Raw genomic sequence first — 13,614 nt, forward strand, 5'->3', positions numbered from 1 at the left:
AGCTAACCTTCGTAATATCGGCGATCGGCGGGAATGCGTAAGTAGTCTTGTAACGACGAAGTTACTTCGAAGACGGCGTACGAACGAATAATCCAATAATCCTGTCTTGGAGTAAAATCCTTCGTTCCTCCCCGCTCGAGGCTTACGCGCTCAAGCGGCGAACTCAAGTACTACTAGACAACAGCTGATCGCAAATTCACTTGTTGAGCTGGTCTAGTTTCGTCTGCCTCGCGTGTTGAATCTTGAGCTGAGTTGTTTAAGATATTAATTCATACCTTTAAATAATCCTGTGGTTGTCTTTAACCTAATTTTGTGTATCCCTTATGTGTTCACTAATACATTCTGTAATGTAATAAGTGGGTAAGTGGTATTTTAAGCCTAACTTAACCTTAAATATTTCTCTATCTGTCTTTTACTCTAGACCTAGCCTATCATAACCACATAGTTAGCTTACAACACCTTACACAAAACACCTGGCTGGGCCTGACAACATGTCAGGGTCAGGTTCAGCCCAATCCTCGGATGAGACATTTTCGATAACATCAGAATATCAAAAGGAAACAAATGAAGCTGTAGCCTCAATAATCAACCTTCACCAAGGCCAAAATGATAATGACACTATGGAAACAAATACAGATAACCCTCTTAAGAGAAAGCAATCTTTAGAGTCAGTCACAGAAAGTTTACCCCCAGGTGATAACAGGTACAAAAAACAAAATACTAGACGTAAAAGACAATATAATCTAACCAATGAAGGACCTTTTGAGGTCATTGTACAAAGCAGGGATAAAAACAAAATCAACCCTTTTGCTGTTGGAAAAATTATAAAAAATAACCATGAAAAAATTGATTTCATAAAGCGAGCTGGAAAGAATGTCGTAGTTACTTGCAAAGATGCACATTCAGCCAACCAGTTGGTAGACTCCCCCCACCTAGTACACTATAATGTTTTCATACCTGCCTCCCGGGTTGAGGTAACCGGAGTAATATTTGTTGAGCCTGATATTAATGAAGACGAACTTATAAATGAGGGCAATTGTGTCTATCACATAGTACATGCCAAGCGTATCACCAGGTACATAAACAGGGAAGTAATCAACACTAACTTCATGATGATAACTTTTGATTCCGACAAACTCCCGGAGTACGTTTATCTAAATTATGTAAGAATGCCTGTAAAACAATACATGAGGCCTATTAGGCAATGTTACAACTGTTTCCGCTATGGGCATGTTGCCAAATCTCCATGCGACAAAACCAAAACTTGCCGAGACTGTAGTCAAGAGTATCACGAGGGACCTTGTACTACATCGATTAAATGTGCCAACTGCGAGGGACCCCACCCAAGCAACAGTAAAACTTGTCCAGAGTACATAAGACAAAAAAAGATAAATGAAAGAATGAATGACTACAAGGAAGATTACTACACTGCAAGTCAAAATGTATCGAAGCTGAACAACAGCAACAAATCACTCCTGTCTGATAGGCCTAGAGCCACATATGCTGAAAAGGCTGGACTCCACAGTCAACAAATCATGAGCCCAACGTCATCTCAATACCAATACAGTGAAACAAGTACAGACAATAAATATCTTCCTCTACAAGATGAATATGAACACGATATCAGCCCAAATAGCCTACCAGTTCCCTACAATACCAAGCCCAAATCAACTCCAACCCCTCGCAATCTGCAAGATCACACTTACCATAAAGCGCCTAGGGCTAGTACCCAAAACAGCTCACCGACACCCCCACCCTCCGTTTCAAACACCCCCCAGCAACATTCCTTTTCTGACGGCAGCAATGTAAACTTAAAAAAACTTCTGAGTGAGAAAATAAAAGAAATGAGAAACAAGATTCAAGGAGACAACACAATCAGTAAAAATAAATTTGATGATTTATTGAACCAGTTTCAGAAAGATATAGGCCTAATAGAACCTACAACATCCAAACAAGTGGCTTCTAAAAATTTACGACAAACAACATTAAAAACTACTATTGGAAACAAGAGCAATAATAGGAAATTACAAAATGCACGTTAAGATAATTCAGTGGAATATAAGATCTCTACAACAAAAATGCAAAAGCCGACTCAAACCGTTGGAAAAAATCCAATGGTAAAAAACACTGGCCAAAGCAAAATAGGCCTAAATATTGTACAGTGGAATGCCAGATCATTGCTTCCAAAGTGGCCTGAATTTAACAGGTTACTTTATCTTCATAAGATACACATAGCTGTAATACAAGAATCTTGGTTAACTAAAGACAGTATTATAAGAGATAGTAACTACACAATAATTCGCGAAGATAGAAAGGATGGGTATGGAGGTATTGCATTTATCGTACACAAAGAAATACTCTTTGAACAGGTAAAAATACAAGTCGACCTGGTAAAAGAACCTATACAAATGAGCGCAATAAAAATTAGGAATTATAAAGTGCCAATCACTATCATTAACCTTTACTGCCCAAATAATCACATTAATACAAGATTTTGGAAGGAAGCTCTTTTTACAGATGATAATACATACAAAATTGTGTGTGGAGATTTTAATGCTCACCACACATTTTGGAATTGCAACAATATTGATGCAAGGGGCAAAGCAATTTTTGAAGCTTACGCTGACTCACAATTTATCATCGCTAACGATGAAAACCACACAACTGTACCCTCAGTATACAGAGCACCCTCAACCATTGATTTAACTTTCATCACCCCAAAACTATATATATTGCTTAACAGTTGGGAAGTACACAATGATGCTATCGGCAGTGATCACTTTCCAATTTTTATAAGCTTTGACACACAAAGTATTGACAATGATTCATGCAAAGGAAGCAAATTTAACTCAACTAACAATAGGAGAAATTTCAAACTAGCGGATTGGAAGGGCTATAGTAACATAATTAAAGATGAAGTACATGCAGTAGAGCAAAACAATATTGACTTAACCGACAACGTAGCTAATTTGTATACAATTATAAATAAGGCAGCTGAAGATACTATCCCGAGATATAAGAGCTTTCCTGGAAACTCACACAAATTTCAGGCAAAGTCATGGTGGAATCAAAACTGCTCCAGAGCAATAGCCGAAAGAAGGCTATCGCTAAAATTGTTCAAAATAAACATGACACCACTCAACTACCATAGATATCAACTAGCACAATTCAAAGCTAGAGAGATTATTAGAATAGCAAAGAAACAAGAATGGGAAAAATTATGCAAAAATATAGGTGAAAAAAAATGCTCACAATACGCCTGGAAAGTTGTTCGCAGATTAAAAACCAATCAGAACCATGATAATAACCCATTACACAATAAACCTGAACTTAAAGATAGTGTTATCAAACAATTAGTACCTGATTATGTCCCCAACCAACCTGAACTTGTCATATTGATCAAAGAAATCAACCAATCCAAACATTTCTTGGAGGAAAATTTTACAATAAATGAGTTGAACGTTGCATTATATTCCAAAAGTAAAGACACATGCCCCGGAAATGACAATATCTCCTATAGTATGATTAAAAATCTACCTATGGTAGCTCTGGAAAAATTGCTAATTATTTATAACAAAATATGGAATAACAAGATTCAAATCCCTCCCCAATGGAAACAAACCAAGCTAACTGCATTTCCTAAACCTGGCTATGACGCAACAAAAGCTGAATCTTACAGACCAATTTCTCTAATCTCGTGCTTCATGAAAATTATGAACACCATGATAAAGAACAGATTAGAATGGTTCATTGAAAACAACAATCTGATTCCAGATAGCCAATATGGTTTTAGAAAAAGGAGGGGATGTGGAGACTATCTAATTCATCTCTCCTCAGAAATCAATGTAGCTATGACATATAAAGAATATATGCTTCTAGTATCTTTAGACCTGACCAAAGCCTACGACAGAGTTAATGTTGGTGTACTTTTGAGAAAAATGTACATATTTGGCATCCCAAAACGGTTCATAAATCATTGTCACAACTGGCTCATAGACAGACCGATAAACATGGGTTCAAGCAGCTCCGATCACACCAGAACTACGTGCAGGGGATTACCGCAAGGCAGTGTCATCAGCCCTATCCTATTTGCCCTATACATTTCAGACATTAATGATGAATTACCTTCTAATGTCAAGTCATTACAATATGCTGATGACATAGTGATATACAGTTCCAATAAGGATCTTAACACCACTAACTCTGACATCCAGAATTCACTTGAGCAACTGGAAAAGTATTTTTCAGGACTGAATTTAGAGGTCAATCCAAACAAAAGCAAAGCAATTTGTTTTACAAGAAGTAGAAATTACAATAACAATACTGTAAATCTATCAATCTGCAATGAAAATATACCTGTACAAGATCACATCAGACTGTTAGGCATCACAATAGATAGAAAACTAACTTTCAAAGAACACATCAACAACATCCATCACCAAACTTTGAAAGACCTAAACATACTCAAAATAATATCATGTGGGAACAAAGGTGCACATCCACGCTTTGTCTTAGATATTTACCAAAGCCTTGTCAGACCAAAACTGGAATATGCAAGCTATATATTCGGACATGCAGCCAATTGTACACTGAAAAAACTAGATATGATACAAAATCAGGCTTTACGAATATCAGTAGGTGCTCATAAAACCACGCCTATCATTGCCTTACACTCAGAAACAAGCAATTTGCCACTTACTGCTAGAAGAATAATGATCACTGAAAGGATTATCTACAAAATTCTCACAAATAGCGACCATCCTGCCTACTTCAACCTACTCTATCTGCATGCTACGGCTATAAACAATAAGTATTGGGCTCACAAGAACTGGCCTTTGTACATTAGTATGGCTAATGCAATAATAACAAACATAACACCTAATATTCATGACATCCCTAGAATCATGAACGAATATGACATGATAAAACCAATTTCTATGATAGAAGATAAGATTCTATGCAAAACAACCTATGATGCAACATTAAACAAAAACAAAAAGGAGGAGAATAATTATAGCCTAAAACAACAACATTTAATTACTTCCAACATAACCTATAGCAAATTTCTACAGATATTTACAGATGGATCAAAAACAGCATCCACAGTTGGCGCAGCCTTCTACATCCCGCAACTACTCACGAGCTACACGTACAAATTGAATAACATCATGTCAAATTATTCTGCTGAATTATATGCCATATATAAAAGCATTGTCTTCAGTGAGACATTGCAAAACCAAAATATAATTATTTTCTCTGACTCTCAATCAGCTATTTCAGCAATTGAAAACTATAAACACTCCAGAACAAGTGATGATATTATCTACAAAATTATCTCCAAAGCCCAGCAAAGCCCAAAACGCTATGTACTCCACTGGGTACCTAGTCACATAGGCATTCAAAATAATGAGATGGCTGATCAATTGGCAAAACAGGCAGCGAATGATGGGGAATCTGTTACGGATGTACACGTTCCTTTCAATGACTTCAAATCGTACAGGAAGAAAAGACATAGAGAAGTTTACAGTAATACAATTTTGTTCTCTGCCAAAGCCCAGTGGCACAAGATAATTCAAAAGGAAATTCCCAAAAGACCATGGTTCTATGAATCCAAATTACAGCGAAACGAAATAATCAACATTTGCAAACTCAGACTAGGTCATGCCAACTTCAACAAACATTTACACTCTAAGAACATGTATTTTACACCACTTTGCCTTCGATGCACGTTAGGCCAAGAAGAAACTCTCCAGCATCTATTTTGGGAATGCCCAAGCTATGAAGTCTTCAGGAAATCTTGCCTAAAAGAAATCTACAAAGAGTATAAGACTAACCTTGCAGCAGCACTCAGCTCCAAAAACGACAAAATTTATAAGGAAATTAACATATATTTGAAAGAAATAAATAAGAGACTTTAAAGAAACAAGAAACCTTCCAAACACCAACTGTACATAATTTTGTCACATTTATGTTGTCCATTCTTGGGATTCTTCATCCGTGGCCCCCCTCCCCATTTCTGGGTTAGGCAAGCCTGACGGGCCCCAGGCGAAGAAGATACCTTCTCTCCCTTCCCTAAATCCCAGGAACCCTAGATTTCCTATCTGTTTTACACATCTATGAAAAAAAATAACGTAACAAACCTCAAAAAACCATTGTGTGCTCCGTAACAAAAAAAGAAACATAACAATCAAAATAATAACAACATTAATGTAAACTGTGTAACTAACATAACCTAACCTTTGTTACAGAAAGTGTCAAATGCCCAAAGACAACCACAGAAGGATTCAGTGAGTAATAGTTAACATTAGACATCGAACAGGCTGCGTGGAGCAATTATCCAAGCCTTGAGCCTTAAGAGCTCAGAATAAGAAGAAAAAAAAAAAAAAAAAAAATAGTTTCGTCTGTCGTCTGTCAACAAATAAACACCAGTTTGGGGTTATGTCGTTGTCGGCGTTAAATATATGTAAAATCGGTCGGTTTAACTTTATTATGTGAAACGAAGTGCTATTATGAATAAATATGTAGTTGTGGATGTGTTTGTGTACTTCACTGTGAATAAAAATAGGCCTACGTTCTTTGGTCCATAACCCAAGCTATGGCCAACACATAGGCCTCGGAGTAGGCTATTGTGGTTAAAAATCGGGTAAGTTCTGGTGTTCATTTATTCGTAGTACGTTTTTACCCCCCTTAAAATTTGGCACCTTACAATGAGCATACTCTCCAAAATACTTTGGTATGATGGATTACCTGAAGACAGATTAGTCTGATCCAAGCGTATATTTTTTACTGTAAAGATTATTGTAATACAATTAACTTTAATACTAATTCAACGGAATACAGCCATGATACAGCCCAGCTGACCAAATTAATTATGTAAACTAAAAAAAATCCTTAAAAATTGTTTAACCTTAATGAGTGAAACATTGAGTTGGCGCGAGTGCACCCAAACGACACCATTGCGAAACACTCATCACTGAAACACTGACTTGTGACGTTGCCAATTCTACCAGGCCGCGGCCTGAAAGGCAGCCGTGAATCTAAGGGAGTATGCTTAATCTATGGCATTAGTATTTACTGTTCACTGCCATCGCCATGCCGCCAGACGTGACTGACTTTGCTTTGCCTTTGGTGGAGTATAAAAAAAAACGATTGACTTGCTTGAATTTGAATGGATAACAATAATAATAACAAAGAAGAAAGAACAATTTTCGAATTTTCTTTCATTAAGTTCATTAAACTTAACTTATTTCTATAATGAAATAAAATAAATTGATGCGTCAAGCCGCCAACGAATACATCCGTTAATCTAATCGTTTTTTTTTTACTTCATTGAGTTAATTTTTATTTCATTTAAGATTTAAGAAGATTTTCAGCTTCAGCATTTTGCTTTTGCTTTTGATTTTACTACTGAGTACTGACTTGACTTACACAGACGGTCGTTGCTCGTTGGTCTGTGGCAAGAATAAAAATATATGATTGTGAACAACTAGAACTAACATTAAATTACCCAGTTTTCGTATATGAAAATGCATTGATTTAGGTAAGAAAATAGTTTTTAACTAAAAGTTTAGTCACTCATACTCCTCTTCACAGTAGTACAATAGGCCTAGACCCACGAATACTTGAAAAGGGTGTTTTACACCAGTATTCGTGCATAGACCTAAGTTACACTATAATCTTAAGGTAGTCTGTTTAACACATGTTGGAAAGTTTAACTGAGCTTGTCTATGACCAGTATTTTAAGGCATTGAACAGTGCTGAACACAAGATACTGAGGGATGTTATTATGCTTAGGGCCTACAGTACTGTAGGCCAACCTGCAACTTGGGAGTAGACCTAACCTTACCAAGGCCCAGCGCACATGGTGTGACTGTTTTACAACTGTCATTGCAAACCATTTGTGCGTGCAACTTTTTTGTGACCTCGGCAATGTATTGCAGTGGGGAGGCCCACTCGCCCACTAGATGCAACTGGTTGTTGGCGATCTCAAAAAACATTTGAAACCAGTCACGTACAACCGTGAGCTCGAGACCACGGGGTGTTTTAGTGGTGTTTTGGGCTGCACTTTACTTTAGGTCCTACACTCATTCGAATGAAAATATCGACCGATATAATCGAACAATCGATTGTTTCATTTGATATATCGTTTGGTTAGTTAGGTAAGGTTAACCTAACCTAACTAACCAAACGATATACCGGTATCGAATGTAACAATCGAATTATCGATATTTTCATTCCAATGAGTGTAGGACCTAAAGTTGTAAAGAAAAAAATAAAAAGAATATTTCCTATATTCTTTTTGTAAGGAAAATAAATGTTCTTTACTATATTAAAAATATACTCTTTACTTAATTGATCATTCCATCAAGCAAAATCACCTCACACCTTTATGTAATACAATTTAGGTATTTCATACAGGTGTGAGTATAACAAAAAGTTGGCCCCTGGTGGGGTTTTAATGAATTTAATTTAATTTTAATTGAACTACTGAGGACATTACAATCACAGAGCTGCGCAGTGGAGTTAAAGATGTTAAGTGTGGGCCCTGTAATTAAACATCCCAGAAGTCCGATTTATGGACCGTGAGAGGTCTGATGTGTTGTCCTCCTTCACACCTTCTTCAGCTTAATTCTAACACTTCTTAAAACTAATGGATGTGTTTATTTGAACACTCTATGAATTGAAATGTCAGTTCAGATGAAAGATTGTGATGTGAATTGTTTTCTTTGTAAAACTGTAATACTGCAAATAATAACATATTAAAATATTGATTGAAAATATTTATGAAACTGTTTGTTCAGAAACTATTTATCAAAGTATGACTTCAAGATGTTTGTATACACTGGATTTCGGTTAAGCCGATTATTCATGAATTCACCAACTTGATATTAAAAATGTGATCATCAACACTCATTGTGTATACTTTGTATACTTCTTCAGTTAAACCAATACTCTTAAATTTACCAGTATAATATTAATAATATAATATAAAACACAGGATAATGATAAGATGATAATTTGTAAAAATGCTATGTAATGAGTTGAATTGAGCTGTGGTACAAGTAACAGATATAAACAATGTAATAATCTTTTTTGTGCACAATTTAATAATATTTTGAAAGAGAGAGCGAGAGAGTTGATTGCAAGTTAAATTTGGTGGTTTGCCACATTCTAAAACTGCAGAGTCTCGGGAAAACCTAGCCTTGACGATTTTATTTATTTAGTTTAGGCCACCAGACTCCCCAAGGATGTTCGTATATATCAAACTGGCCAGTTTACAATTTAATCAAACAGGGACTATTATGTAGTTTGTGATCTACATCACTCCTTGCTGATCAATGCAACGGGGCCAATCGACTACTGAGTCGATTAATTGATAATTTTTATTAAGTATTTAATGTTTGTGAATTTAATGGGAGTCTATCCTCATGACCTTTTGTCAACCCTAGCCTTCGACCGAGCACTCTGTTACCCCCATTTACGTTACACAATCAAACTCTCACTATTTAAAAATGTAACACTCTATTCAAAATTATTACCTTATATGAGATACAAAACGTTATAAATAATAATACTGATGATGATAGAATTTGACCTTTGCATAGAACACAAAAAAATAATATCACAGACAATCATTGTTCTTAAAAATAATAGACCATTTCGATTTAATTTAATAAATAATTTTCAATTGACTATAATTACTAATGTAACTTAAATTCTTTGCATAACGTGATAAAATTCAATTAAACATTTTTCATCCTGAATTGCTACCATGTGCTCAAGGTATACCAAATGAAACATGAAATTTTCAGACCAGCTATGACATGATTTCTGACTTGTAAAGCTAGTGGAACATGTGAAAAAATGGCAGATTGGCAAGACTATTTTAATACTAAAACACAAATAACACAAACATTTACTTACGTACACATGTCGACACATACACATTCATTCCGACGAAGATTCACGCGTACCGAACATTTAAAAACTGACTCGTGGTAATTTGTGACTTTTTGTCTGACCGAGCGGAACATCACGACACGGTTTTTTCTGGTGTAGGACTTATTAATTCTTGTTTTTTCGAGCTGGCGTTTAATGATTCAATTGAAAATACCTTCACGACGACCCGCTATTCGCTAGAAACTGACATTTGCTATCGATATGATGCATGTACGAATTTTCATCACGAACGCGAACAATCAATCCGGCATCTCAACTGTCTTGACTTAATACTAATAAAACACACCCCCAAATGCAATTCGGCGAAATTTTGACAATTGCGATCGTTTGATGCACGTACAATTTCCGCCCGAACGCTAATTTCCGAGCTACGAATTAAGATATTAATAAATTCGTCCTACACCAGCGACAAAACGCGACTTCACATGTTGACTACGCGATTACTGAGCCACGAGTGACGACGAGACGTTTGCACGCGACACGGTTCGAGTGTAGTATTCCTCCGCGTTACGTCATGTTGGACTGACTTGTCCATTGCCTGGCGCGGATTTTAAATCTTTGAATTTAAAATCGGCACAAAGTAAAGTGCAGCCGTGTTTTAGAGGTATTTTGATGGCCGTAGTAAAGTAATAGGCTATTCCAAAAAGGTGTATTTTGTCGCTCTGTAAAAAGATTTAAATTTCCTATCAGCGAGTCAGCTCCTGACTGTGACAGCGCTCGGAGCTGCTACAAACAGCCTAGAACCATTCTAGAACTAACATTCTTGCACAAATAAGGGAGAACCCAATGATCCTTCGGTATTGATAATAGCTAAAAACGTCTTCTTTGTCTGAGTCTGACATAGTAAGCGCACTTAGGGCCTTAAAAACAACTTAACTGCACTTTAAATTAACACTCCACTGATTGCACAATAGACACAATTGTTGTTGTAAAACAGTCACACTGTGTGCGGGCAGAAGCTTTGTTTCAGTTTCAAACTGGTTTCAGACGCAACTGGTTTGCAACAGTTGTTGTAAAACAGTCACATCATGTGCACTGGGCATAAGGCTTGATTGCTCTAGTCAGGAAAGTTAACACCCTTATATAGGCGACTTTCATTCACAGCTCACTAGTCCACTATGTTGGCCGTCTTGTGGCCTCCGAAAACTTAGCTGCCATTTAAAATTTTGGAAATATAAGTTAGCCTAGGCCTAGGCACCTATTAACTCAAGGTAAACGCAATAGTAGTTAGTTGACACTTAAATGATGGAATGGGAATCCAAGCATTAAATTCTCAATGGAATTTATCAAAAAAATAGGTAGTGATTTTAAATAAACATTGAGACTTTGTACAACCTTTGAAGATAATACACAAGTGTAAGCTATTAGCCTAACTTTTTTCAACTGAATTAACTGCCCTAATTAAAAAAGGGTAATTATTTAACCCTTTCAGTGCTAACTTATGCGACAATATATAGGCCTAATTGTGTATATTTTTCTCAAAAAGCGCTATGGAACAATAATAGGCTATATCGTTGTTTGTGTTTCATCTGAATAAACTTAGTGCTAAGCGACGATGATAGGTATATTGTTCCGGAACGTCTTTCGATCATGTGAGTTTAAATGGGCATAAGTTATCAGTTGACTCTAAATAACACCTAATTAACTCAAGCATTTTTCAAAAAATTACCCAAAAAAATCATTTGTGACTAATTTAATTGTTAAATGTAACAGTTTACACAAGAACCAGTAAGTTGATTGACACACGAATTTGTGAATTTTAACTATAGTTAGACACCCAGCACTATTTAGCTGTCCTCACAAATAAAATAGCGCTTAAAAATTGATTAACTTTTTTATAGCTGTTGCAACCGAGTTTTTATTTATTAAAAAAAATATGCATTACATTGAGATATTGCCAGTGGGCAGTTTAAAGAGTTAACCGTACCTCACAGGCCTCTTTCCAGGAACCGATTTCACATAATTTTGCTCTCACCCCTCCACCACTCTAACCCTATTAAGTTGAAGCCTAAAGAGTCGTATAACCACATAGCCTGCTCCCGTAAGACCTGCTATTGTATGCTATTTCCCCTTAGCAGTTAGTAGGCATAGCCTCCTCTAATAGAAGGCCGCGGCAAGACAAAAGTTGCAACACTGCTGTACTTGCAAACCTTAACAGCTGTTAAATTTATAATGGAGCTCATGGGTAATGTTGTTTACACTTTTGTTATTACCATACAAAACAACATAAAAAAGTGAAATACACATGCCAGTGTGACATTGCTACACACAAACTCTGTTGCCTTAAGAAGGCTATGGTATACATGCATTGAGTGAACCTCTCTTAAAACTGAATTAAAAAAGGTAATTTTGGATAGCCAAAGAATCGTTTAGGAAAATTTACCAACAGTAGGCTATACAGGAATGAGAAAACATTGTGTGCGTGTGTGTGTTTTTTTAAAAGGGTTTAATTTTAATTTTTAAAAAATCATTTTTTTCTTTTTTTTTACAAAATGAGTTGCAATAACTGTTCAGTTAATGGTTGTGAAAGAAATAAGCTGAAAATCCAACTTAACACTTTTTCTCCTTCCCTGTAACTAGACCTCCCAACATTGTGTGTGTAATTAGGTTTTCTGTAACAAGGGTCTAAACTAACCTAATTTTTTAAATATCATTTTGCTTTATTTTATTTTTTTTTCAGAAAAAATGAATCGCAATAACTGTTCAGTTAATGGTTGTGGAAGAAATAAGCAGAAAAATCCAACTTTACACTTCTTCTCCTTCCCAGTGACTAGACCTCACATATGCCAGGCTTGGATAAATAATTGTGCTAATGATGCATTATTTAGTTGTTCTGAAAAAACTTTAAATAAGAAAGTAGTGTGTGAACTGCACTTTGAAGATGATTGTTTTTTAAACACCATGAAAACAAGAGTGCACACTAGTGCAATTCCTACGATATTTGATCCAACATATGATACGGTTGTGGAAAACAACCAATTAAACAACAAAACAAATCCAAAAGCGACTCAGATTGAGTTCAGTAACGATGAAGGTGAAGCAATTGAAGTTGAAGTTGATATTGATACAATACAGTTAGGAAAAAAGAGAAAAAGAACCCCAAAGAAGTTTGTAAAACAGAAATGTCATCCTGAACACACAACCATGTCGAGTGTCTATGAGGAGCATTCACACACAGAATTGTCTCCTGAGCAAATCCTCCAGACTCCATTGCACAGAAAATTAAAAAATGTCATGGAACACCAGCAGACCCCAAAGTTAGTACCACTTGGAAAAAAGAAACTAACCAAACAAATAGACGTGTGACTAAGTTAGCCTCACAGAAAGTAAACTGATTGCATAGTAAATAAATGCTACAAGAAACTTATGACTGTGATAAAAACCGTGTTACTTGAGATCATGTTCACGGTAACAAATCTCATGAATTGGACATTTTTTAGTTACCTGTACAGATTATGAGTTTTACCTTCATTTCAGTGCCTATATATTGTTTTCAAAGTCAAAGTGTAGGCTAATTAATGTTTTATCAAAATTGTGCTGGATTAAATAATTTAAATTAAGGATATTTGTATGCCTCAAGATTAGCATAAAAGTTACCCTATTACAACAAAACCATATTTTACCAATTTTAACATGTCACTTGACCGTTATTAT

The sequence above is a fragment of the Macrosteles quadrilineatus genome, unplaced genomic scaffold, assembly GCF_028750875.1.
Source record: "Macrosteles quadrilineatus isolate MER2022 unplaced genomic scaffold, UCM_ALF_1.0 Scaffold_8__2_contigs__length_117827958, whole genome shotgun sequence".
Taxonomy (NCBI): Eukaryota; Metazoa; Arthropoda; class Insecta; order Hemiptera; family Cicadellidae; genus Macrosteles; species Macrosteles quadrilineatus.